This window comes from Phaenicophaeus curvirostris, chromosome 1, assembly GCF_032191515.1.
Source record: "Phaenicophaeus curvirostris isolate KB17595 chromosome 1, BPBGC_Pcur_1.0, whole genome shotgun sequence".
Taxonomy (NCBI): domain Eukaryota; kingdom Metazoa; phylum Chordata; class Aves; order Cuculiformes; family Cuculidae; genus Phaenicophaeus; species Phaenicophaeus curvirostris.
Window position 1 is genome coordinate 200,919,409 of NC_091392.1, and position 26,634 is coordinate 200,946,042.

Here is a 26,634-nt window from a genome sequence, read left to right on the forward strand (position 1 = left end):
GGTGGAATTAGGTAATCTTTAATTTTTTTTCCAACTCGAATCATTCTATGGTTCTATTGTTCTGTATCACTTCTCCTATTGACCTGGGACGACTGATTTCTATGTCTGTGTAGCTATGAAATAGAAGCTGTGAGGGAACTTGAGTTCAAGAACAGTAACAGAAGTCAAGGAAGTAAACGTCATAGCTGTGTACTTAGCCAAAGACGTCAGAGACCATAGAGACCCAGTGTATTGGGACTGACTGTCTCAAGTTGGTGGGTATTTAGCAAGCAAGAACTCCAGCAGACATACAGTTGTGTGGCTTTAAATTTCAGTCAGCATATCTTCAGCATGTTCTTAAGTACTTTCCCAAACAACGTTTAAAAAATTGTTTTTAAAATAAATGGGAAATTTGCTAAATGCACCTATGGTTCTGAAAAACATATTCCACATTTCAGCGTTCTGTCTTCACAAGAAAAATATCTGAGAGGTTTAAGAAGAGAAAGGTCAACATCTTTGTATGTTCACTTTGTGTATTACTGAGCATCAGTCAGATCAATGTTGCAGTGCTGTGCTAATGTCTGGAATTCACATTAAAGTGGTGTCAGGAAGCCTGGAGCTGGAAGAGTATTGATGGTAAACCAATATCGATCACTTGGACAAGAAGACTCAGATTTGCCATGCTAGTAAAGCTAATAGAAATCAATAAGGGAGCAATTATAAGAAATTTTAAAACAAACACCAGAAAAAGGAAGAAAAGAGGAGGGTAGGCTGAAATATGGATACTAAAAGTATTGAACTGTGTGAAGGGGTACTTGTTTCCATCATTTCAACTCATTCTCACACACTTTAATGCAGAGAAGAATGTGTTAGACTGGAGAGATCTTATAGCAGGCAAACCATCCTGTTAATATAAACGTGAGCTGTGTTCTGGAATACAAAGGTCTGCCATAATTGTCAAGCTGCATATGCTCCAATGCACAACAAAGGGCTAAAATGATTCACAGGAGGGCCAAATTAGCTCAAGACTGGAGGGGTTTCTTGGTTTACATCTAGAAGTCACTTTCTGTCTAGCACACAGACACGTCTGGTAAGCCTTCTGTAGCCATCTTAATAAAAGATGCTTTATGATAGAGCAGGTGAAAACCAGAGTTTGTCCAAATGTTGCACGTGTCATCTAATGTGAAGACAAGCGGACAAACCCTCATTATGTAAGAGGCTATTACTGAAGGAAGCATTTGCCAAATATTAACCAGAATTTTCAGAAACAGACTGTATTTAACATCTCACAACCTAATATGGATCACATAGCAGCCAATATACCATCAAATATTCTATAATGAATGTGTGGCTTACCTGTAGAAGACTTTACCCTGGTTTTATTATCACTTACACCAATGTTTCAAGAGAAGAGAAAGATGGCTAATTCACACGTGCCGTGTTCTGCATACTATTTTAACCTGCCACAACATGCTTTTGCTTGAGAATGATGCTACTCTTATTATTTAGTACTAATACTATTAAATGCCTTGGCAGAAGCTTACACAATCTGCTATTATTTCAGTCACTCAAAAGCTTGGGAAACAACTGTAAGAGAAAGTAAGTTACCCATTCACAGATTAAAACTGGAAGAGGCGACTTAATGTATTTTGACATTTTCCAGGCAGAAAAGTCTCGTAGAGCAGCAGAGAGCCCCTGAATGAACATAGGTTCTTATAAAAGGGAAAAGATAAATGGAAATTCAGGGACACATGTCCCAGACACAAACTTTCTGGAGAACCCACACACTATCACTAACAAATTTTGCTGGCAGGTATTAAGAAAAAGGTCATTGTTAGTAACAAATTGTGCCACCCCCTGTATTGGTTCATCTTTACCATAAGGAGTAAGCAAGGTTGCTGGTTATTTGCCAGAGGACAGTGATACATAATAAGGGTGAGATTCAGGTGAACAATGGCAGATATGAGCTAGCGTTTCTCTGCAGGGCAATCCACGGTACCAATGCTCAGTTATCGACCTACCACAGCCCTCTGGATGACTATAGAGAAAGCACTTAGGATGGTATTTATGTCATCCAAATTTAGACTTCTGCAGTATAAACATCTACATAGGAGCAAGTCACCCTGTGCTCCCTTTGTAGTCAACAGAGAGAAATAGATACTTCTAGGGTGCAATTAATCTCATCCTAAAGGATACAAGTTCCAGATGATTTATGCCTTGAAAGTACCTGTTTTTCCCTAACTATAAAGGCAGTTTGAGGTGATTTTTGCCATATGGACACCTCAGACTTGGACAAATAATATATCTAGCAGAGCCATAAAGCCATTGATATTCCACACAGCTTGCAGTTAGTATAAATGTTTGGTCAATAATAACTTAAGCTGAACTCAGACGGTTGACCCAGAGGTGAATGGCTCTGTATTCCATTACTAAGCCTCTGAATCATCCAGTGTCTCTTCTTTTTAAGTAAAGTCTCTCTCTGGGTTTTAGATGTCACTTAATGGAATGTGGATATTAAATGTATGTAAATCCATAGCATTTTTTGATAGAGCTGCATTCCACTATGTCCCATTATAAACACTATCCCATCCTCCACTTTGGACCTGTCAATCTGTCAGGTGGAGGAGCCTGTGGACTCCCAGGCAAATCCTTGTATTTTCAAGGAGACTGCTGTTGCCAAAAAGAAAGTTCCCAATGGAAACAGATCTTGTGTGGAGACTATCAAAGACATCCTCTTAAGCCATGTTTTTTATATCCTGGGATGATAGGAATTCCTCTTAGAAAAAAGTAATGCAGCTTGTTCTTTTTTTCCCGGAATGTTCATTTCCATTTTATTCCTGTCCTCAAAGATCTCATTCTGTTTCATGGAAGTATTTTCTATCATCTTCACTTTTGCTTCACATTATATTTCTGCACAATTTGGACAGTTTTTATTGGAATTTCCACTTGTGTTATAAAATAAGATCTTTTTTTTTGGAAAGGTTGCACTTTTGCCTTTAGCCTAGCAGTAAACTGTCAGGACAGAATATCATTATTATTAATTTCTTTTTAAAGAGGTTAATGCGGCTGTATGTTCACTTAAACTCCATACGCCAGACACTCTGTTACTTCACAGATGTAATTTAACAGAATGTAGATAATAAACTCTGGTAAATCTGCAGCACATGGGTGTTGAGCTGCTGCTTCGCACTTTAAATGTCATCCCGCTGTAATTCACAACCACCATCAGCATGACATGAGCTACATAACCATCTCCACCAGTTTCTGAACAACAGATGCAGAACTCCATCTTGTTAGATGACTGGTTTGGTGGTCTAATTCAGATTAAGTAGTTTGCCGCAATCAAGACAGTACTTTAGAATTTTTCTTAGAATCATAGAATAATTTGGGTTGTAAGGGACCTTAAAGATCAACCCTCCTGCGATGGGCAGGGACACATCCCACTAGAGGTGTGTGACACACTGCCCTTCCTCAGGCTGTCTCTGCGCTTCTTCAGGAAAGGTTATGTAGCCTAGACTGTGTCTGGGACATGATATTCCTCTTCTGAGGACCAGATGTTATCTGAAAGTTTACCCAAAGAAACCCTCATGTATCTATTCTCCTGTTTATACTGTCAATTCCTGTATGCATCTTTAGCAGACTAAATGTGGTGAGTGGCAGCCATTCTTCAAATGCACCTAAACCCCATCTTCAATGTTTTCAGTGATTAGCTGAATTACACAGAAACCAGCATCTGAAGCATGTGATTCCTGCAAGCTTGTAATGAGAGCACAAAGCAGACCGGACAGGTGGTGCTTTGATGGTGCCTGTCTCAGTGCAGGAGGTTCCATTATTGAATCCATTGATTCACCTTCCCTGGAGGTGTTTAAGGCACGGGCGGACGAGGTGCTAAGGGACATGGTTTAGTGTTTGATAGGAATGGTTGGACTCGATGATCCGGTGGGTCTCTTCCAACCTGGTTATTCTATGATTCTATGATTCTATGATTAGCCTTGGTCACCGATATTTCCCTCTGGAAACATTCCCTATCTCATACACTTATATTTTATTTGGGTCTAACCAGTTTTACTTATTTGCCTCTGATCATTTCTAGAAGGTGTTAACATAACAGGACAGTTGACTATGTTATCAACTTTTATATCCCTCATTTTATTGTTCTCTTGGTGCTGCTCAGAAGAGAAACAAGAAACTGTAGAGGTGAAATTTTGCAATGAAACAGCTTGAATACTTTCTAACTTCCTTTTTTCCCCTCCAGTTTTCCTCTCCACCTTTCTGCCTTCTAGATACCCATCCAAGAGAAGAAATCATATTTCTATAATAGAAGATCTAGTAAAGTGAAAACTACCTAAGTTAGGTGAACTATTATAACTGCCATGGTGCCAGTTATGTCAATGGGTAGTTAACTCCTTATATTAGCATGTACTGTAAATCTTAAAGAGTAATAGTAAATATGGGCCAGATCCTCAACAACTTAAGCTGAGCAGAAAAACAAAACAACCCCAAACTAAATTGTTCTTAGTTATGTTTATTCTTAGCTAGGGCATTGTGTTAAATCCTATGACATTCAGCTACTGATTTTTTAAATAGTCCATAAATTTATATATTTTTCAGTTGTGGATTTTCATCATGTGTGCACTTCCAGAGAAAAACTTTAATAAATCAATTCAAAATACAATAAAGCTTCCAGTAAATCCTAGAACAAATTAGATTCTCTCAAAATTTAGCAGCTCTCACTACAAATCACTTGAGGGGAGTAAAAAATTAAACCCATCCAAATCATACAGGTTCAGAACACTTCAAATGAACCTAATCACCTGCTCTTTCTGAGATTTTGCTCAGAAACTCCAAGCCAATAATGTTTCACATTTCTTAAATTATAGACAGTATGTCATAGTTTCATCTTATTGTACTAAACACCAGATAGTAAAGCAGGAAGGAAATGAATTTATGAACGGAAAATGCTGCAATGTGGAGAAAGGTCTATTTTCACTCCACAGTTTGGGAATGGCTCCTTTCTCAATAAATGTTCAGGTAAAGTGAAAAAAAAATATGAGGCAAATGAGGCCAACGAATTCTGAATTTCACCAGTCTTGTTTACTAATGTAGCATAATTTTCCCTTACTTCCAGTGAAATCTGGTGCCTGATAAAGGGAAATTTGAATATATGCTGTTTTGAACAATCAGAGTCCTGTTTGTTCAATTCAAAATTAATGAAATAAAAAGACTGAAACTCTAGTTTTCACTGGGTCTTAAGCATTATTATAACTATTAAACAGTCATGACCTTTTTATGGAATGGAAACATGCTGGAGGTACCTATTTTGTCTGTGATTATGTGATATCCCCTCATCTTTCATTTTCTTTCTTCCATAATGCTGATATTTACTACAGATTACACTGAGTGGTCAGAAATATGTGGTAGGAAAAGCAAAAAAAATAGTAGTACCTTCGTCATGAATTTCAGAAAATACCACTTCATGTTGGCTTTTTTTTGTTACCAAACTATCTCCATTTTAACTCTTCAAGGGAATATTCATTTTCACAGGTGAGGGTTTCACTGGATGTTGGATGCTCAAAGACTGACAGAAAAGTATGCCAGGAAGGAACCTCAGGGAACTATATAATCCAAACTGCTGTATCTGGCATATACAAGCTATCTCTAGCAGGGTTTTATTTGACTTGTTTTGAAAATCTTGCATTGAGCATGGTTCTGTGTTATCTTGGATAGCTTCTGCCAATGCTCAGTAGCATAATAGTTGAAAAAAAAACATCCCACCAAACACCCACAAAGAAAAATGTACAGCAATTTTAGAAGACTGTTTCCAAATCCTGCTCAACCTTATAGATCATACCTTCTTCTCATTCTTGTTGACCTCTTCCAGATTCTCTTCAGTTTGTCTAAGTCATTCCCCAAATTTAATTGCTTCAGTGTACCGAGCTTCGGGTGCTGGAACAGATCCCAAGCATTCATCTGCCTTGCAGAACAGAGTGACTGCCTCATGCACCTTCCACACAGCAGCCCAGTAGTACTTCCCAAAACAAGATTTGCTGTTTCTGCATCACCTTCACGTTGCTGACTCACTCCAGATGGCATTCATTCTCCTTTTCTATTGCATTGCTGCCCCTTGGCCTTTTATATCTCCCCTTCTGAGCAACAATGGTAACATTCAGGTCTTAACTGTATTGATCATCTCATTGATTTTGGAAGATCTACCCAATTTATTAAGGTCACTTTCAATTCTGATCAAGTCCTTCACACTGCTTGCAATGTCTTCAGCAAATGTATCACTTCATTCTTTACACTGCAACCCAAGATGCTAGTAAAAAATGCTCTCCATCTCCTCAGTCCTGTAAGACTACACTTGTGGCCACCTTACAATCACACTACTGATGACTTTGAAAGCCTGTGAAGTTTTTTAAAACAGTATTTCAAATTGCTTTTCAGTTAGTTTAGTATGACAGTTCTAGCTTTATGTCTTCAGCTTTGCTCAGATCTGTGTGGGATCTGTCTAAAGTAGAGAGGGATCCTGTATACTGCTGTCCCCTTATTCACAAAATCAAATGCTCTCAGAGAAGGAATTCAGATTGGTTTGACACAGAAAATTCTTGGCATGTTTATGTTGGCTATTTTAACTCTTTAGAATCATCCTGCCACTTATTTATTGTTTATTTAGTAAATAAATTCAGAATCTTCCCAGGAGCTGCTATAAGGAATTGATTAGAACGCCTAGATTTTTGAGGGAGAAGAACCATGTTTGCATCTTTTCATGTTACTATAGAGATTCACTAATGGTTTAGAGTTGATACAAGACTATTTTATTATGAGGCTTTGGTAAATTGAATATCTAGATCTTCTCTTTAACATATTTCTTTCCTATGATTTTCCCATCTCTTCACTTAAGCTAAGCAGAATAAAACATTAAATATTTTAGACTTCTTTACACAATGATTTTTGTGTTACACAGGATCCGTACTGTTCTTTAGTCCTTTAGACTATTTCTATACAATTTTCTTGCTGCCGTTTCTCCCTTGTGCTGGGTGAAATTCATTTTGCATGTTAGACTTTCTACTTTTATATCCTCATACCTGTGCTTTTCTTTATGCATTTTCTAAATCATGTACCTCCTTTTTCACCCACAGAAGTATAGTTGTGGAAAGATTACATTTCTTCCAACCATGGAGCTGATAATAATTTCACTGATTGAGATATGAATGTTGTTGATTGCAATATGGTCCTGAAATCCTTCCAGTGGTTATTTCTGGACTGCCTAAGTGAGTCATTTTATGTGACAAGTACTTCTCTACTATTTAATTCTTGCTATGCACCTTGTGAGCATATAGTGTGAACTTTACATAGAATAATAGAAGTGTTTGGTTAGAAAAGACCTTTGAGATCATTGAGCCCAACCATGCCTGTCCACTACTAAACCATATCCCTGAGCACTTCATCTACCCATCTTTTAAATACCTCCAGGGATGGTGACTCAACCACCTCCTTGGGCAACTTGTTCCAGTGCCCAATAACCCTTTCCATGCAGAAATTATCCCTGATATCCAATGGAAACCTCCCCTGGCACAACTTGAGGCCATTGCCCCTTGTCCTTTTGCTTGTTACTTGATAAAATAGACTGAGCCCCACCTCTCTACAAGTTCCTTTCAGGTAACTATAGACAGTGATAAGGTCTCCCTTGACCCTCCGTTTGTCTAGGCTAAACAACCTCAGTTCCTTCAGCTGCTCTTCATGAGACTTGTTCTCCAGCCCCTTCGCCAGCTTCATTGCCCTTCCCTGGACATGCTCCAGCACCTCACATAGCAGTGTGATGCAGAAAAACACCCTGTTTCTGGGGTATTGTGCAAAAGTAGAGTCCCCCAGGATCAGGTCACATTTGGAGGTTTTTGGCAGGTGGTTGGGGAACACTCCTCCTAACCACTGATAGATCAAAGGCTGCATGCCTGCCTCTCCTTCTTGGAGCTCCTGAGGCCCCTACTCTGCCATTAGAGATAGGACTTTGTAGAGTTCCTACCTCAGGAAGTACTTCAACATCACTTTTGTAATTTCAATGCATCTTAAGATTGTGTTAATAACATTTTCTCTATTAAATGTAAAAGAAAAAGTGCAGCATTGACAGTGACTCCTTATTTCCTTTAAGAAAATTTACAAAATTGAGCCAATTTCCAGATTCCCAGCCCTTTCTCACATTTGGCGTGGAGTGTCACTCTGGATAAGACATTCTTCTTGGCTTGCAATAAGGGTGAGGAAAAATTTAGTCCTGTCATGATTAAAAAAAAAAAAAAAAGAGGCCCTCCCAACATAAAAAATTCTTACGTTGGGACTTTTCACAGCACTTCAGCATTCTCTATTTGGACTAAACTAGACCACCCAGAAAACATTACTCCAAACAAGAGCGTAAGGAGATTTACTAGTGGCAATGGAGATTTTTCTCATCTGATTATCCTGTAAATACTGAAGGGAACTCTTAGGCAATAGCTTTACCCATGATGCAGCTGGCACCAATAATGCTGAGAAGTGGCAGAACGTGGCCGTCAGCTGAGGCAATACAAGATTTGTGAGGCCTTTTTGAACTGATGCCTTTCTGAACCTGCCAGCAAAATGAATGATTCGCCATGAGATCAAGGAGGAGCAACTCAGCATTTGACAACCCTCATTAGTAGATGCTCCTGAATAATTTCTCCAAGGATGGCAGAGTGTTTAAGAAAACCAAAATGAGATTTTTAGTTTTAGCCTATATTATTTACTGCAAGAGATAAGGGGAGACAGCTGTGCTTGAGAGGACTGTGCTCTGTTGCCAAGGCCTACATCAAAACATCAGCTGTTTAATGGGGATTTCTAAACCATTTCAATTAATAGGAATCTTTACCTGTTATAATTCCCTTTTCTTTTACAATCAATTAATCTCATTTTTATTTCCTTTTGTTTTTCACAGGCCTAATGAAATCATCGAAGAAAAGGGAGGCGTCTCAGTCCCTCGGCATACAGAAGGAGCCCAAATCCACCTTGCTGAAGGAGCCTTCATTAAATGCAACTGCCTCCACATTTGTCCCAGACCCTCCTACATCCCTGCTGACAAGCCCACCCAAGCACTGCCTGGAAAAAGGACCTTCTTTCCCAGTATGGGCATAATGCTCGGGGCTGGCACACGACATCCCCGCAGGACCATGCCCTGCCAGCAAGCAGCTGTGGCAAGGCTCATTGCCAGCTGCAGGAAAGTGCACCACTTTTTTTTTCAGTGGAGAAATAAAGTGCTTTTGGCAGCAGATTCCCCTGTGGTGACGACTCCAATCACCCTCTCATGTGGCAGGCAGATGGTGGCCGTGCAGGCATCCATCCAGCACCGCTCAGCCCCTTCAGCCCCAGCCCCATATGCCCTGCTCAGCTGCTGGCACTGCTTGTCAGAATAGAAATAATTTTTCAAGTACCACCAACATGGTCCAAGCAAAGGCATCAAAGGGCAAACTGTTTTTTTCAGCATTTGTGGCTACTGGACCTAGAAGCTCCTGAAGTGCAGGAGTTGGATGAGTTTGATTTGTTGCCTCGCGGGAACACTGTCAGCAGAATACCTTTCTTCACAGCTAAAATGGTCCAACAGAACTATGATGGGAGAAAGAAGAAAAAGATTTTGGGTTTTCTTTAAGTGCAGGTCACCTTAACAATGTTTTTTTCTACAAATCTGCAAAATTCAACCATGGTAAGCTTATGCTAAAATGTGATAAGAAACTGCTCTTCCAGTTCACAACCCAGCTTGACACCTGCACCCTTACTGCTGCTTCTGCTAAAGCACGGAGGTACACAGTACAGAAATCAGGCATAGAAAAAGGATGTGCTGGTAGTACATTGGTGATTTGTGCATGAGGAGGTACTCAAAAGAAGGCAGAGTGTGTAAGTAAGTCTCTAACTACTGCACTTAATCTAAAGCCAAAATGAAAACAGTAAGGCAAAGATCACTTTGAAGTCTGCTAGATCCCCACAGTGACACCATTGTAAAGCTGGAGTGCAGGAGGAAAGGACTGGCAGCCACAGCAAACAGCTTTCCTCTTTTATCCCCTTGTTTGCAAGAGAACAGGCACCACGCTCTGGCCTCATCTTGTGTGACCAACCACAGGCAACCTCTCAGGCAGGCAGAGGCACTGCTGGGGAAGCATCTTCTCTGGCTTGAATGTGGGATGCCTGCTAGGACTGAGCATAGCCATCGCCACTGCCTGGGCATGTGAGAATAGGGCTTGCCATTTCAAGGTCTGAATACAAGCCAGAGCAAGTCAGAGGGGAGCAGAGAGCAGAGGAGATCAGGACAGGACAAGACGGGTGGATCTGGATCATCTAGGCTATGGGTTGTGAGGGCACATGCAGAAATTGGAGTTACAAATTAAATAATGTGCTAGAGTTGTTTAGAAAAATCACATATTGGCAACTGCTGGAAATTAAGAAAGAACTGCAAAGATCATTTATTCCATTAAAAGTCTTGTACATCATTATACTTGGAAACAACTGTTTTGGAAAGGAAAATGCTGATCAGAGTTTGCAGGAGCCACTCTATCAGTTCTACCAACCTGACCTAGAGTAAAGTAGCCAGAGTGAGGGTGCGATGTTTTCCTGGGTGTCTTTTGTTGACTCAAATGTATTTTCTCTGGTGTTTTGAGCAAAGGCTGCTGTAGCACAATTCAGACATAACCCTCCATCTTACCCTAAAGGCCCTTTGCCGAAATAAGGCTTTATTGGTCCTCAGCATTCAGGAATGCATAAATAAGTAATGCCAGAGAAAGGAGCTGTGACTTTTTGCATACATTCGTTTCACCATTTTTAGTATTCAAAATTTTAAAACATGGTTACAAAAATCACCATTTATTTTTTAGGCAGTTATTCAGCTTTTTTTGTCCTAGTTTCCCTAGAACTTGTCAATAAGAGGTTTATTTTCACCTGAAGTTGTCACAGATACATTTAGTCCAATTTTAGCACAGATAGGTTAATAGAGCTTTGATAATGTAGCTCCTCTTGAAAAAGGGCTTATTTTAAAGTTCTAGGAAAACATCCCAATAACATGCTAATTTAAAAACATATCATAATGCAGTGTGAATTTCTCTCACACATTTTCTTTCAAGTCTCTAATAGAAAGCAATGTGCAATTAGTTATGTTCAATATTCAGTTTAGACACTTCAAGAGACTTCAGGAGATGTGAATCACTGAATTTTCATTTCTAACCATGAAAAATGGTTTTCACAGATCATTGGCTTTATAGTAAATATTTAAGCTGCAATATGGATGAATAGGATGTTTAACCTGCCTTATTCACCTCTAAACTTGGCTGGACTCTGCCATTGTTTGTGCTGCTAGGGCACTGCGTATATGCTGATGCTGTCTATTAGACACTGTGACACCACTCCCAGAGGGGCACTTGCTTGGCACATCAAACAAGCTCATGTGATTGAATATATCTTTGACTGAATGGAGGGGACTTTCCAGTCAAAGGAGAAGACGGCTGTATATTTTTGAAGCAAAGGTCATGTGTCTCTGTTCCATGTACTGCATAAGTTAGTTGGTAACATCTGCACATGTATATAAAAAATATATAATACATTGATTACTTGTACTTAAAATATCTCTGGAAATGTTCTGAAACTTCTTGGCTGATAAGCAAGACATGCATTTTCTGCTGAGGGATGTCGGATACTTTTCCTATATACATGTGTTCATTCAGTAGTGAGATAGGAAGAGAAATCTATTTGTAGTTCAAAGTGCTTCCTATGTTCTATTCTGAGCTGGTTTTCTATGTTTGTCTATGGCAGAACCAAAATTGAAGCTATTTTAAACCGAGTCGCTTTGGTAGAAATGGATGGTTTATACCTGGCAAAATATAGCAGAGAAAAAAACATATCTGACTCCCCTGAACGAGACCTTGTTTTACTGGTCTGTGCAAACTCATTCATCCCAGCAATCTGGGAGATGAAAGATTTTATTTTTTAATATCCCTGGGATGCAAAGGCCACGGATGCAATGGCATTGTGCCAAATAACTACTTTCAAGCTTAACAACATTAAGAAGACTGTCAAAAGCCATTTAAATACTTTTTCTTTTTTTTTAACCTCTGTATGTTTGTTGAGTAATTTTATTTGTTCATGAATATTTCACACAGAGTCGTGAAACAGAAATACTATACCATTAAGCTGACTAACCATGAGGCACAAGCAGTAATCAACATGCAGTGAATAGTCAGCAAAGCCATTTTTCCAATAGCCCACGGGCCAAAAAAACACTACTGCAGTATCTAGAGATTTGGAAAAGTCTGTTACTTTACAGACAATTTAAAAACAGGAAAATGGAGCTGACTAAATTTACCAACTAAATTGTTAGCTTCAAACAATGACACCTACCTATTTGTTCAACCTGTCATGCCTTTGAAGCAAAGCCTGTTGGTAATGTGCCGCTTCCTGGGTCCTCATTTTTAAAGTGAAGTACACTGCCGACACTTGAGACCACAAAATAGCCACTGTTCTGTCTTTCTCTGAGTGGCACGATCTGTTACTGCTCAGAGCCCTCCTGAATTTCTGCCTCACCAAAGCAGCACGAAATCTAACAATGCCCTTTAGATTTCAATAACTTGATCCTTGAGAACATGTTGCAGTGTCTAACCCACCTGCACAACTCCTGCCTGTAAATGTCACCCTTCCTGTGGCTGATAATGTTCATCTTGCTTAGGAATGCTTGTGTGAGGTTTAAGTAGCTTGAGAACACTGGATGGAAGAAGCTGTGCAAGTATAATAGACTGCCTTTCAAACTACTGCTTGTAGGTATCATAATAATGCAGAATCCATCATCGCTGGAATAGATTTTATTCTGGAAATCCTGGGATATAATGATCAGTCTAATTATAATGAAGATGAGTGACTGATGGTTAACTGAGGTACCATTAGAATAAATTCTATTTAATTGACATGTATTTGACCATTCTAATTTATAAAGTGGCATTTATGTGTTAAAATTGAGGTGAAATTTCAAACTTCAGTTTATTAAAAGGGATTTCACTAAATAAAGTTTAAAAGGTATGAATACCATTTTCATTTAGAAGATATTTTTATTGCTGAACTTAGATACATTTACAGAATTGTTTTGCCTTTAGTAAAAAGTCCTCTCTGATCAGAAATTCCTGGAGAATTTAAGATGCTCATCTATTTACTTAGATGTCAGAAGTGAGTCTGACTCTTCTAAACACTCAGGCATGTGCTTAAATTGACATCAGCGAGACCACCCTTGTACATGAAGTTACCCAAGTGCAAAGATATTTGTAGGACTGACACCTATCTCACAGTGTCTCGTAAACTCCAGCCTTGTCCTTTGGAAGGGTTTTCAGTTCAAGCGGAAAAAAAGGAGTTGAAGGTGAAGAGCAGTGATGAGAAAGAACAGTGTAATGTTCCTCTTTCATAACTGAAAGTGAACACAAATAACAGAGTCAATTTTCTTTTTTGTTTTTGTATCTGCAGGCTTGGGACCAATTGTTGTTCTAGGGGCTGATTTATGATCCTCCCATAACTTTGCCCCATATCTACAGTAGAGATGGGATTGGCATGGACTTCTGTGATGATCTAAAGCCACTGAGGATCTAGGTCATCTTTCCAAACTGGCTAAGGAGGAATCCTCACTGAAATTAATCACATTTGAAGAACAGATAGTAAAGGCAGGGGAAAAAAATCAGAACCGCACATCCTGGATTAAAACTTGCAGCCACTTCTAGGCAAAAGTTCAGAATGTGAGAGAGCCACATAAGGCTCAGCAACACTTACAAATCAAAATCTACACTGCAGAAAATGGTGAGCAAGCAATGGTATTCAGAGTTTTCCGATAATGGGTAGCAGCTTAAAAAGCTTAAATAGTGTTTCATAGCAATCTTATTTCCCATCTGAGCGCTTTTTACAACCTCAAAGTGAAATGACTGTTAATCACTTAACGTACTTTCCCCAAGATTTTCTTATCATAATAATTGTAAATTCAGTGACTTCCCTTTTACCACGCCTGTTAAATTTCAGTTTCTTCTCACATTCATGGCCCTGCAGAACTTCGCATGTCTGTTGGCATGTTCCCATTCTCCCCAATTGCTCTGCCAAAGATGTCAGCCTTTGGGCATCTTCATTTCCTCCTCAAACACTGTGTGTCCTCCAGGCTGTTCCGTGCACACACACAGAGCAGCTTTCTAATCTTGGTGCCTCAGGCAGTCTGATCTTCCTGCTCAGCACAGAAAGCTGTCTCCCATCACTTCTATCACATGCATGATAAACCTAGCAACTTACAGAGCTACTTTTCACCTATATTTAGCTATACAGTGTCATCCCAGTGTTTCCAAAACCTGACTTTCTATTTTACAGCAGTACATGCATCATCATCAAATACAAAAATTATAATTACAAAGTAAAGCCAAATATGTTCGTACATGCACATATGCACAGAGCAGACATACAAATTTATTTTTAAAGAAAATTATTTCAGTCCTAGGTACCACCAGCTCCCTCCAACTCCTCTGAATTTCAGATTTTGTTTTTGAAGTGAATCTTTCACAACTGTAGGTGCAAAGAAAACTTTCAGAACCTAAGAAATGTGTACAACACACTTTCACCTGTCCAAGTTTGCAGAGAGCCTGAAATAATAGACCTGAAATGTTGGGATGACTATGTTCAGAATATTATGTGAGGTGCTAACTCGAATTTGAAGTGCTGTTTTTGTTGTCATGATTTTAATATTATCAAGTTGTTATGAGTTGAGCTTGATGAGTTGAACTTGTGTCCCTGGAAAAAGATCCTGTTCCATCTTCAAGAAGCATAGCTTATGACATACTGCTAGTAGCAAAATTCCTTGTACACTCCAGTGAAAGGAGTATCTTTTTGTGATATTCAGAATGTGTAGAGCACATGTGTATGCCAGCACATCACCCTTCCCATTCTGTTCTCAGTTTCACTCTTTCATACACTTTATCTTGCACAGAAACCCACTACATTCATATAGGCCTACTCACCAAGGCCACACCAGTGACCTCAGCTTTTTGTGGGAATGGTCTCCTTCTCCCTCCTCTCCTATTCTCACTTGGTTGGAAAGGGCCTCTGAGATCACCAAGTCCAACCATACCCATCCACTACTAAACCATATCTCTGAACACTTAATCTACTCATCTTTTAAATACCTCCAGAGATGGTGACTCAACCACCTCCTTGGGCAGCCTGTTCTAGTGTCTGATAATGTTAATCTCAGCAGGTAACACCTAAAAAATTAGTCCAGGGACACTTATAAATCCTAGCTATTCTGCCTAATGTGCTACATCATATCATTGAAAGTCTCAGGGTTTGGAAAATTTGCTATGTCTAGCCAGAGTGGTTATCAGAATGGCATTTACCAAGATGTAATCTCATACAGGGTATATATGTGAGGGTTCCATCATATCATTCCCAGTGAGGAATAAGGGAGAGCTATTATACCTGCTGTTGGCACAGGTCGCATCTTGTACAAAGACAGTTATCACAGAATCACAGAATCACAGAATCACAGAATAACCAGGTTGGAAGAGACCCACCGGATCATCGAGTCCAACCGTTCCCATCAAACACTAAACCATATCCCTCAGCACCTCATCCACCCGTGCCTTAAACACCTCCAGGTTTTTTATCTCCCATATATTTTTTTTTCGAAAAAAAAAAAGGCAATCAGATATTGAGGCTGGATTAAAAGTAAAACATGAGAGACATGGAAAGCCTTTGTGGCAACCTGTTCCAATGCCTCACCACCCTCACAGTAAAAAATTTCTTTCTCATATCTCATCTAAATCTCCCCTCTTTCAACTTAAAGCCGTTACCCCTTGTCCTATCACTGCACTCCCTGACAACTTTGGTGACTGGAACTACTACATGTTTGTTTGTTTTGGCTATTGTATATCCCTGAAGAGATGATCAGGTGTCCAAGAGATCATCTGACCTGGAAGAGAACATCTGCATTTACACTTTTGTGAGGACTTATTTAGCCAGAAGAAAAACTATTCATGATTAACAACACATAGAAGATTCAATTTGGTTTATTTTGCAAATGAAATTCCCAAATGTTTTTGCAGTTGCACTGAATTTAGCTACCTAAATAATCTTATCATGTTTCTTGGGACCAACATATTGATTTTTTTTACAAGTCATGATAGAATACCTGCCTCATAACTTAGATGTAGCTTAAAATTCACAAAAAATAAGAATTCACCTTCTGCCACTAGTTTTGGTCTATGATGACTTTAAATGATTTATTTCAGACACCTTGAATCACTTAGAAGGTAGCAATTTGTAAGCTTCATGAGTCACTGTTGATATTTTGATGGTGTAGGGGTTTTGTTGGTTTGTTTGTTCTGTTGCTGTTGCCACATCCAGTGTATTCTGCCTGTTCAGTGTTCAGAAATAGCAAATCCTTGGAAATCAAATGCTTTTGATTTCTCAGCACTACTTAGAAAATATAGCAGTTAATTTTATTTTAAAACTGCCAGAAAATAAACCCCAAATTAATTCAATGGCTGTTCATACTGGAGAAAGCATTGCTAGCCCAGTCCTGGAGGGATGTCACCACATGCAGCCCTCCTTCAGCCTTCACAGGTCTAGATTCAAACTGCAACATACACTGGATGGGTTTGTAGGCAAGAACTATTAATTCTCTAGAAAATCACCACAAAAACCAAAGAGCATAGAAAACTGTATCACTTGGGCTTTAACACTATCCTCGGCTGTACAGCCAGATTGTCATTTGATGTCAACTACAAGTGTTGCAGTGCAGGTAAACTGATTTATCCTTGCTGAAGATCTTTTGCTTTGGTGCTTTGGGCTACCCTGGTGAGTTACAGCTACATGCTTATACATATAAGAGGATTTGTTCAACACAAGAGTTATTGACTGATATTTCATTACCATAATAAAGAAAGATATTTTCATATATTGAACATAAACTCTAAAATCTGGCTCAGAGAGGTTACTGAGATTCCTGGTTATTTTTACTCTTCACATCGGCTCTACTTGCATCTGTTGCTTCTTCTTGCAGAGGAAAAGAGCCTACTCCTGACATAAAACTTTGCCTTCCTTAGCACAGAAGTCATGAAGAAGACCTTGGACTACTCCTACAGAGCTGTTGCATATAGTAATCTTTTTCAAGAACTATTTTCATATATCTGAAAGTGCATCACACTGCTCATGCCCTGACTCTGTTCAGACTAGCTCAGCACACAAAGATTTGAGTGGGAGTTTTGTGGGTTTAAATGCTTGGGGAAATTTACTTGAGTAAATAGATGACGGCTTGTGCTACAGAGAAGTTCAGATGAGTGCTAGGCTTCTCAGACTGTGAAATGTGAACCACTCACGTCCCACAAGCTACTTCCAAAAAGGAAGAAAAGTTTGTTGGGTTACCTTTTATTCCTTCCTGTGAAAAAGAAGTCTCTTCTTAGCAGCTGCATCCCTGCCAGAAGACCTGGCAAACCTTGAGGAACATCTCTGCTAACATGAGCCCAGGGCCTGACAGATAGCCAGGAGATACTTCTGGGACAGCACATTTTCCTCTCCACATTGATGGTGCCCAAGCAAAGTTGGGGCATCGGTGGCCTTGAGTATGTGATGATTGTCTTCTCTGGTGCTTAGATGTATCTGTGAGTCTAAGAGGTGACCTCTGAAGATAAATGTCATTGCAATGACAAAAAGGAATGAAAGTTTGTTGTTCATAACAAAGTGTTTTCCCTCCATCCAAATCAAGTCCATGTCAGATCAGTCAGACATTCTCACTGGCTGTCCCTGCTCAGCTATTAAACCTCAGGTATCAGATGATAGATGACAGCTACTACCTCCTGGAGCCTCTCTATCATACCTCTATAATTGCACTGTCCCAGCACAATCCTCCAGCCTTTTCTTCAGGGAACATGGCTAGAGCCTCTCTGGATTTGGGGAGGTATTGTGACATTCTAATCAGAGCAGCCAGTCTCATTCACGAAAACAATTGAGTCTGCATTTGCATTTCGTGCACACAAATGCTGCATAAAAACAAGTTACACATTCAGAGGTTAAGAAATACCAAGACATAACTCATAAGACATAATTTGCATAACTCTCTGCAACCTACAAAGAAGTCAGGCACAGCCTTTCTATTGATACCAAGAATGGAAGAACAATCCCATACCAGAAATACCTACAACTACTCTTAAATCAGTGGTGGCAGTTCACAGGGTCAGTGAGGCTGGTTTTTCAGTGGAGAGTGAATAGGGTGTGTATGCATATTTGAGTCTGCAGATTAGAGATATCTGAAAAAAAAAATGGTATTTGGTGTGAGTATTTATGATTTCTATTACAGACTTAGTTTCAGTCAATGATTTTTTTTTAATAAATTGGATATAGTTTAAATTCTAGTCTTTAATTCTGAGGGAGGAGAGTTATTGGAGAAAAACCAAATGCTTTATTAAATGAAACACAGAAAATGAATGTGCTTACATTTTTAAAAACAGTTGAAGTGTGACTAGAGGGTGAGTGAAGATGGAAAAGCAAGATCTGGTAAGGAAAGATTCCTCAATGAGCTGAGACCAAATACAATAGCACCACAAAAATGCATGAGCTTTCTAGCATAATATGGTCAGCCTCATTGTTTAAGCTGAATACAGAGGAGTGCATAAGCTGAATCTTAACTACAGGGAAAAGAAAAGACAATTTTTACTACCAGTGCCTCTTAATAACCTCCAGTGATAGAACTACAGATAAAAAGGTTAAGGAAGGTAAGATCTTTATCCAGAAAAATCTTTATATCCAACCCAAAGAAAAACTAATTTGAATTTGTCTAGTATCACTATTAAAATCTTTGTGCAAAGCATACCGTATTTCATTGTTTCGTGTTCATAATATATTTTGATAACATAAGCCAATTCCCTATACACCAGTCTTTAACGACTTTTGTTCATTAGATGTTATTCAAGACATTCATTCAGATTCTTAACTGACCTGCCTCATTAGTGATGTTGTTTTCGAGACTATCAGGTTCTGTCAGGGAGTTTTGAATACTTCTGTACTGCCTGCTTGCCACAGTCCTTGGGAAGTAAAAAGAAATCTTTAAGACCTTATTAATAACAACACCATGAATTTCCAATACTTAAGCACCAAGACTGTTAAAAACAAACAAAAAAACCCAACAAAAATTCAGCTTCCTGGATAGATAAATAGCAGCATCCCTTGTTCTTGAAGCTCCCACCACAGGGGCAGCTGCTCCAGCCATCCATATATCTTGATTATATATCATTCAATTATTTACATAATTTGCTATAGCTTTCCTTGATACAACTCAGGATTTGCAGGCTGATTTTCAGAAAAGCAATTTTTCAGCAGGAAATGTGCAGGACATCTTCACTGTAGCCCAGCCATTTGTCAAGGAACAGAGTTCTTGACCATGTAGTATAAACACTTGATTCTTGATTAGGTAGCATAAGACTACCTACTACACCGCGCATCAATAGACTTCAGGAGTCTTTTTTGGGTATTGTTTATCCCAGTGTATGGCCAAGAAGATCAAATAATGATCTTGCACTCACCTGCCAAGGCAGGGATGTCCAGCTGGGACAGCACATTTGTCCTGAATACCACTCCACTTCACTTCTCCACTGCTTGACTAATTGTTTATCTTGAGGGGTAAACACAATCTGAATGGTATCAAGCTTTGCAAAAGCTCCACCACATTATTTTTGTAAAATTTTGTTTCCTGGTAAGCAGTTGGATTTTGGCCAGGTGGAAGCTGGGGGTGAGCAGTTTTCCCTTTCCTCTGCCCCTCGTCTGAGGATGAGATGGTCTCCACAAAGATGCATTATACTGCCTGGGTGACACTGCTTATTTGATGCATGTATCTACTAAGTGCATAAAACAGGGTTATTTCATGTATTTAAATGTCAATAATAAATTCAAATGAGATTTTTCTGTTCACCTTGAGGAAGGTCTCAGATGTGTGCTCCTCTCCTGTAGCTGCTGAGGTTCTCTGGTAGAAGAGTGAGGGGATGGGGGACTGTTTAGGGTTTGTGGCTGTTAGGAAGTGGTTTGATGCTAATTCAGCCAGTCTCAAGTCTTCCTCTGAGCCGAGCTGGCAGTGCGCTCAGGTGCAAGAGGAGCCTGTAGCCCTGTGCCTGGGTCCTGAAGCTCTCCAAGTGTTTTACAGCATTGTGAAATCCAGGGCCAAGCAAACTCCCTCCCTGCCCCCATTCTTCTGAGATTAGCAGATCTCTTGGGAATGAGGGGAATTTGTAATATTCCAGTAGTACCTTCTATGGTATAAACGTGAGGGTGCCTTCTGCATTTCAAAGCTGAGGTATTTGTGAGGATGCATTATTGCGTCTTGCGATGTCAGAGAAAAACGCCTTGATAAAAACTGCTCCTTTTTTTCATGCAAAATAGCACAGTACATAAAAGGACAAAAAAATATATGCTGGAACTGATCTTCATGTTAAATTTCACATCTAGAATCTATTACGGGCTGGGGGAAAGCATATGAGTGGAGACAGCTCACTGAAGTACTAACAATGTAAAAGACAGGTAAAAAATGCAGAAGGCTGTACAGAATACAGCTCCATAGCACAGAAGATTTCACATAAATTATTTTCAGTCTTTAAAGATACTTATGACCACACAAAGACTGCTCATGCCTGTCACTTCAGAAAATACGCACTCAAATTTGCTGCTTCCTGGCAAAAGGTGTAATGAAAAAGGTGCCGATGGTTGGGACTCAGCATGGGGATTGATTTCAAGCAGATCAAGAATCTCCAACATAAGAACATGGAACTGTTGGAACAGGTCCAGAGGAGGCTTGCAAAGATCATCAGAGGGCTGGAGCACCTCTGCTATAAGGACAGGCTGAAAGAGTTGGGGTGGTTCAGCCTGGAGAAGAGAAGGCTCTGAGGAGACCTTATAGCAGCTTCCAGTACCTGAAGGGAGCTACAGGAAAGCTGGGACTTTTTACAAGGGCATAGAGTAAACAGGACAAGGGTGATGACTTTAAATGGGAAGGGGGAATATTTAGATTGGACATTAGGAGGAAATTCATGATGAGGGTGGTGAGGCACTGGCACAGGTTGCCCAGGGAAGGTGTGGCTGCCCCATCCCTGGAGGTGTTCAGGGCCAGGTTGGATGGGGCCTTGGGCAGCCTGGGCTGGTGGGAGGTGTTTGTGCCCGTGGCAGAGGGGCTGGAACTGGGTCCCTTCCAACCCAAACCACTCTATGATTCTATGAATCTTTCTTGTTTTGAAACAAAATACTTCATAACTTTCTTCTCCAAATTACCCATTTATTTACTGGCAGACACCAAATTCTCCTCTGCCACGAGTACTGTAATTTTGGTTTTACTTGTGATGCTTTCAGAGATTTATGGTCATGGGGCCATATAAGTACAGAAGGAACAGCTGGACTAGACATATGCTACTGCACGCCATTCAAAACTGTTTCATATGTGAAGATGCAAAGTTACAAAAACAGCTTCCATGAGAGTGCAAATATGAATTCCACATCCTTCAAGGAAAACCCAAACACTGTGAAAAGTAAGGATGGCTCTATTTCCGTGCTGTGAATTTACTACTCCTCTGTAGTCGCTTAAGATATATATGTAATCCAAATATTTTTGACATATTATGCCTTTCCCTTTCCACTTCCTTAAGGTGACAAATTAAACAATTCCAGTCTCTTGCTGAAAGAAATTTATTTTCTTGCCTGTCCTCATGAAACAAGACCTTCTTCCATACCAAAGAAGGATGAAAAATCTAAAATAAAAATATTGCCCGTTGCTGTAAGTCTTCATGATGATCCTGGATACAGTGTGAGGAATTTATTATTCACCCTATGAAATTCATGCTAGCATTTCCTTATGCAAACTCTGGCATTATGCTCCATGAATATCATGGCATTTATTTTTCATGGACCGCATGATATCTTTGATATTTTCACATTTAAGTAGTCTTTTTTCCGTGGTTTGCAGTTATGTGCATCCTTGCTGCAGGTAAATGCCAAAAATATGCATCTTTGTTATTCAAAATTCATGATGGAAGTTCAAGATAATCTTGAGACTTCTTGATGGAGGTGTAGATGAGAACATCTGCATGATCCTTGTTCGTGAAAAAATGTGTCAGATGGAATCACAGTATTGGCAGGGTTCAAAATGTATGGTATATGCCAATATGATATAACATTTGTTTTACAGTAATCTGTAGTACTGACTGTAAGAGACACAGCTTTCACTGGAACCAAAGAATCATGAAGCATTTAACAGTCTAACCAGTTGAACAAACTTCTTGAGAGCCCTTAAACATACCTGCATTGGGCTGGAAGCAGACAGCAAGGAATCAACAGTAACAACTGTCGAGGAAGAGATCAGAAGTCACTGTTATGACAGAAACTGTTGCCTCACATTTATCATCATTATAACAACATCCCTTCACTCTGTTGAAAATACCACATCCATTGTACTGGGATAAAACTGATCTACCTTCAGCGACTTAACCCATTGAGACAGACATATGGCTGTGGCTGTTTCTTTGCTTTTCTAAATGGACACATACATTTCCCACAATGCCAATTAGTTTCCATGAAAAAAAAAATAAAGAGGTCAGGGAATAAGCTCATTTTAGATATAAAAGAACGTGTTGTAATCTCATCTACTTTCAGTCTTGCTTAAGAGTCGCTATCTAAAATGACACAACACCAACTCATGGCAGATATACTTGAGTTGAAAATGAGGCACCAGGTGCTTCCAGAAGGACGAGACTGGGTTTAACATTAAAAGGTGGCTAAAGCAACCTTTATTTCAGTTTGGGGAGTATCCATTTAGCTATAATTAGAGGTGCCAACTGCTAACAAAAAATGGCTTTGCACAGAATTTCTCCATGGAAACAAAGAAGTCTTGCAAAGACAGTGACAAAAAAAAAAAGAGAGAGAGATTTCTTTTCTGCGCTTGGGAGCAATAATTGCCTTAATAGGAACTCCTCCTTACAATGGAAAATAAGCACAAGATATGAAAGCCAACTTCGACTGCCAACCAGGCAACAGCAACATGAACGTTGTTCTTACCACACAAGTCTGCATTTCTGAGTTCTTATTTCTGCTAACAGTCTAGATGTAGCTGGAGAGAGAGAGGGACATTCAGAAAGAATTTTCATTTTCCAAGTCTGGAAAATGTAGGGGGAAAGGGTCTCTTTTTTTTTTATTATTTTTTTCATTTTCTACATTTTTGTATTGTAACAGGAAATGTGAAAATGGAGGATCTCGCTTTGGGCTTCATGTGATCCCAGCAAGGCTCTGACATCCAAGGGCAGGAGTCTGCCTTAGTGCCTGAGTCACTGACATTTGAATGAGACAAAACTTGGTTTTTCCTCTCCCTTTTCCTTAGTTAGGTTTTTTTAACCTTTTTCTCCTCCAAATTCTTTCTTTCCTCCAGGACTGGACTTTTCTCATGTTGTCTTTGGCTTCTTCCCATAAAAAGTATGGTTGTTGTATGATAAGCATTTGCCACAGAGTCTTGTCATCTAAACGGTGATATCAAGGTATATTTTGTGTCCACAGATATGACTACTCCATATGCAGGCATCTGCTAGTGCTAACCACTACTTTATTTCAGAGATTGTCTTCCCTTTAAAATCTTGCTGGAAAAGAAGAATTTCCAGAAAACAACTTAGAATATCACCTTGAAGGAAGGAGGTGGTGCTGAGCTGGTCTGGAACTCAGATTTCATTTGATTCAAGAGAGTACAGCAGAATTTTCAAAACTGGATTGCTTCCATGTTTACTCTCCCTCAGAAGTGAATGCTTGCTTTGCAGAAACTAATATTAACACTTCAGTCCTTGATGAGAGCCCGAGTTATGAGTTTCTGACATAGCCTAATACAGACTGGTAATTTCATGCTCTGTACATGATTTCCACATCAGCATAACCAGCTTGTTAAATTCCACTTTATTCCTGCTGGTCCATCGGTCACAATGTCATGTGAAAGGCTGGAGGTTGAAGGGTTTTCCTTGACAGGGAATCAAACCAAGTCAAGCCTAATACTGCTAAGTCCTGGCCCACAGATCACCAGGAGAGGTGTATTTGTAATAGCAAATCTAGTAATAACCAGATGCAATTACTGGAGTACTGGGTAGCAAGCGAAGGCTATAAATCTCCCTGATGAAACAGTAGGCTTACAATAGGTGCTCTGTGCTTTGATCAAATTAAATTTTTTATTACACTTTAATTAAGACCAGCAATTTATGGCTGCTATGCAAAAGCATTGACATTTCCTCTTTGTTCTAATCCATACTAGTAGTATAACCTGCACTTTTAGATCTATTTTGACATTTGTTCATGGAGTACTAGTCATTCAGTAAGACTCATGGTTTTTGTTTTCCTGCAAGGAGATAAAACTAGCTGTCTTTAGACTTATTTCAGAACTGTAAATGTCAGAATCCATGAGCTAGGACAGTGTAATCAATGTGTTAAAAAAGGTTTTTATCAGATCCTACCATCATCACCACACAGTTCTGTGCCCTCCATCTCTGAAAGCAAAGAAATGACCTATTTCATGAAGTAAATGAAGTCTGTGTAACTCACACAACGGGAAACATGCCAGAAAAGAAATAATATCTTGAGCCACCCTCAAGAACTTAATTCAAGTGGTTTATGTGTTTCTGAAAAAATAACTCAAAAAAGACAGTTTTAAGAAACCATTAACTGAAGTGAACTAATTAGAACCAGATCACATGATGATAAATGAGGTAATGTAATCTGTTGACTGGATTGCTAGCCTGTAAGTATGTAGAGTGACCCTGCAGATAATTGTATCAGTACCCGTGCTAATAAGGGTTTATGAAGATCAAAGCTGTGCAATACTCCCAGACCCTTAAGCCCTTACATTGTACTAAGATTAGGTTAGTAAATACATATCAGCTAATTTAAAGCAGGGCTATTACAATGGTGCATTTATGAAATAAAGAGGTCTTGAAAGCTTTGAAATTTGGCAACCAACCTTAACTCTGACCTGGTCCTTCTATTCTGATTCCACTCAGCATGATGGAGTGACAGTGAGAAAAAGGGGTGGTTCAGCACTTGAACGTTTTGATGTTAGTGTCTGCAAATGACCTTCCAAAATTTACACAAAGATATTTCAGACCACTTCAGAGATCATCCCATAATGACTTCTGTGACTGACCTTGCAAAGAAATTAAAATTTAGACCATCCAGCCTTCAGTCCTGTTATCTCTCTTTCTGGCTGTTTGGCACAGCAGCCCCGCTTCAATAGGATGGTTGAAGACTGGCACTGTCCTAGCCTTGCTAGCAGCTACAAGGAGCAGAGAGTTCTTGAAGAGAAGAGAAAGGTGAGTTTGGGAACCACAGCCTGAGTGGCCATTCACTTCCTGCCTACCAGTTAAATTGCAGTCTTTACTGCCAGTATTTTTCACAGAAAATAGCAAGCCCAAGGACAAAATTCTGAGCTTAAGTATCTGTAAATAAAGTCCGAGGATGCTAGCACTCTTTTACATAAGGACATATCTCAGGATTGTAGGCTGGTGCCTAAACACATGAGAAAAGTAGGTTTTCAGATGTATTTTTCCCCTCAACATTTCCTGTGGCCTGCCTTCATTTTATTTCCATCCAGTATGTTTGGCTTTCTTAGATTCACTCTAAAGGGCTGAACTCTTCTTGTCCAGGGACTTAGTGGCTTATGTTTGTGAGTGCTTCTCTCTGATGCCTGTTCTCGCTTATTGCAGTATCCCTGGCTATGTCTGCATCAGGAAATTTGCATATGTCCTGAACTAATCCCTGGCACTGAGATCACCTGATACAGAATGGCCTGTGTCCACAGAACCAAACTTCCTTACTCATTGAAAATAGGGTGGTTACACACAGTCTGCACTTCAGGAATCCTTCCTGCTTGTGGTAACCCCCAAACTCTGCCTAAACTCGCGTGGGAAGAAGCTAGTCAGAAGGGCCAACACATGACAGAGACCAGTCTCAGGCAGTAGCATTCAATCAGGTTCCAGAAACTGGGGCTGGAGCTGTGTGATCTACCTGTACAGGGGTGGCCTTTGTGAATATGGACTTTTACTGCTGAGAACAAAGGGGTTTAATTGGGACTTATGCTCTCAGATCTCCAGGACATCTGTGAAAACTGCACTTGCCTTCAGTGCCTTTTTTCTCTGGTAGGTGCTTTGTAATACTTCTGCATTATTAATTCCCTATGCACCTGTGTAAAACAATATGCTGAAGAAGTGTAGCAGGAGCCACTCTATCTTACAATTGTTGGTGGCGTTAATAGCTTCTCCTCAAGTAACTGCCTAAGAGGAAAACGAGGTACTGACCAAGGACCTGAGACAAATGTATTCTGAACTGAGATATTACTTCTGCTTACTCCTCAGTTTATGTTGGCATAAATGACCCGTAAAAGATACTTATTGAGTGTGCTGTGAAATATAAGGACCTGAAAGGAAGGCCACGACAGATATATTTAGCATAGAATCATAGAATCATAGAATAACCAGGTTGGAAGAGACCCACCAGATCATCGAGTCCAACCATATCTATCAAACACTAAACTATGTCCCTTAGCACCTCATCCACCTGTACCTTAAACACCTCCAGGAAAGGTGACTCAACCACCTCCCTGGGCAGCCT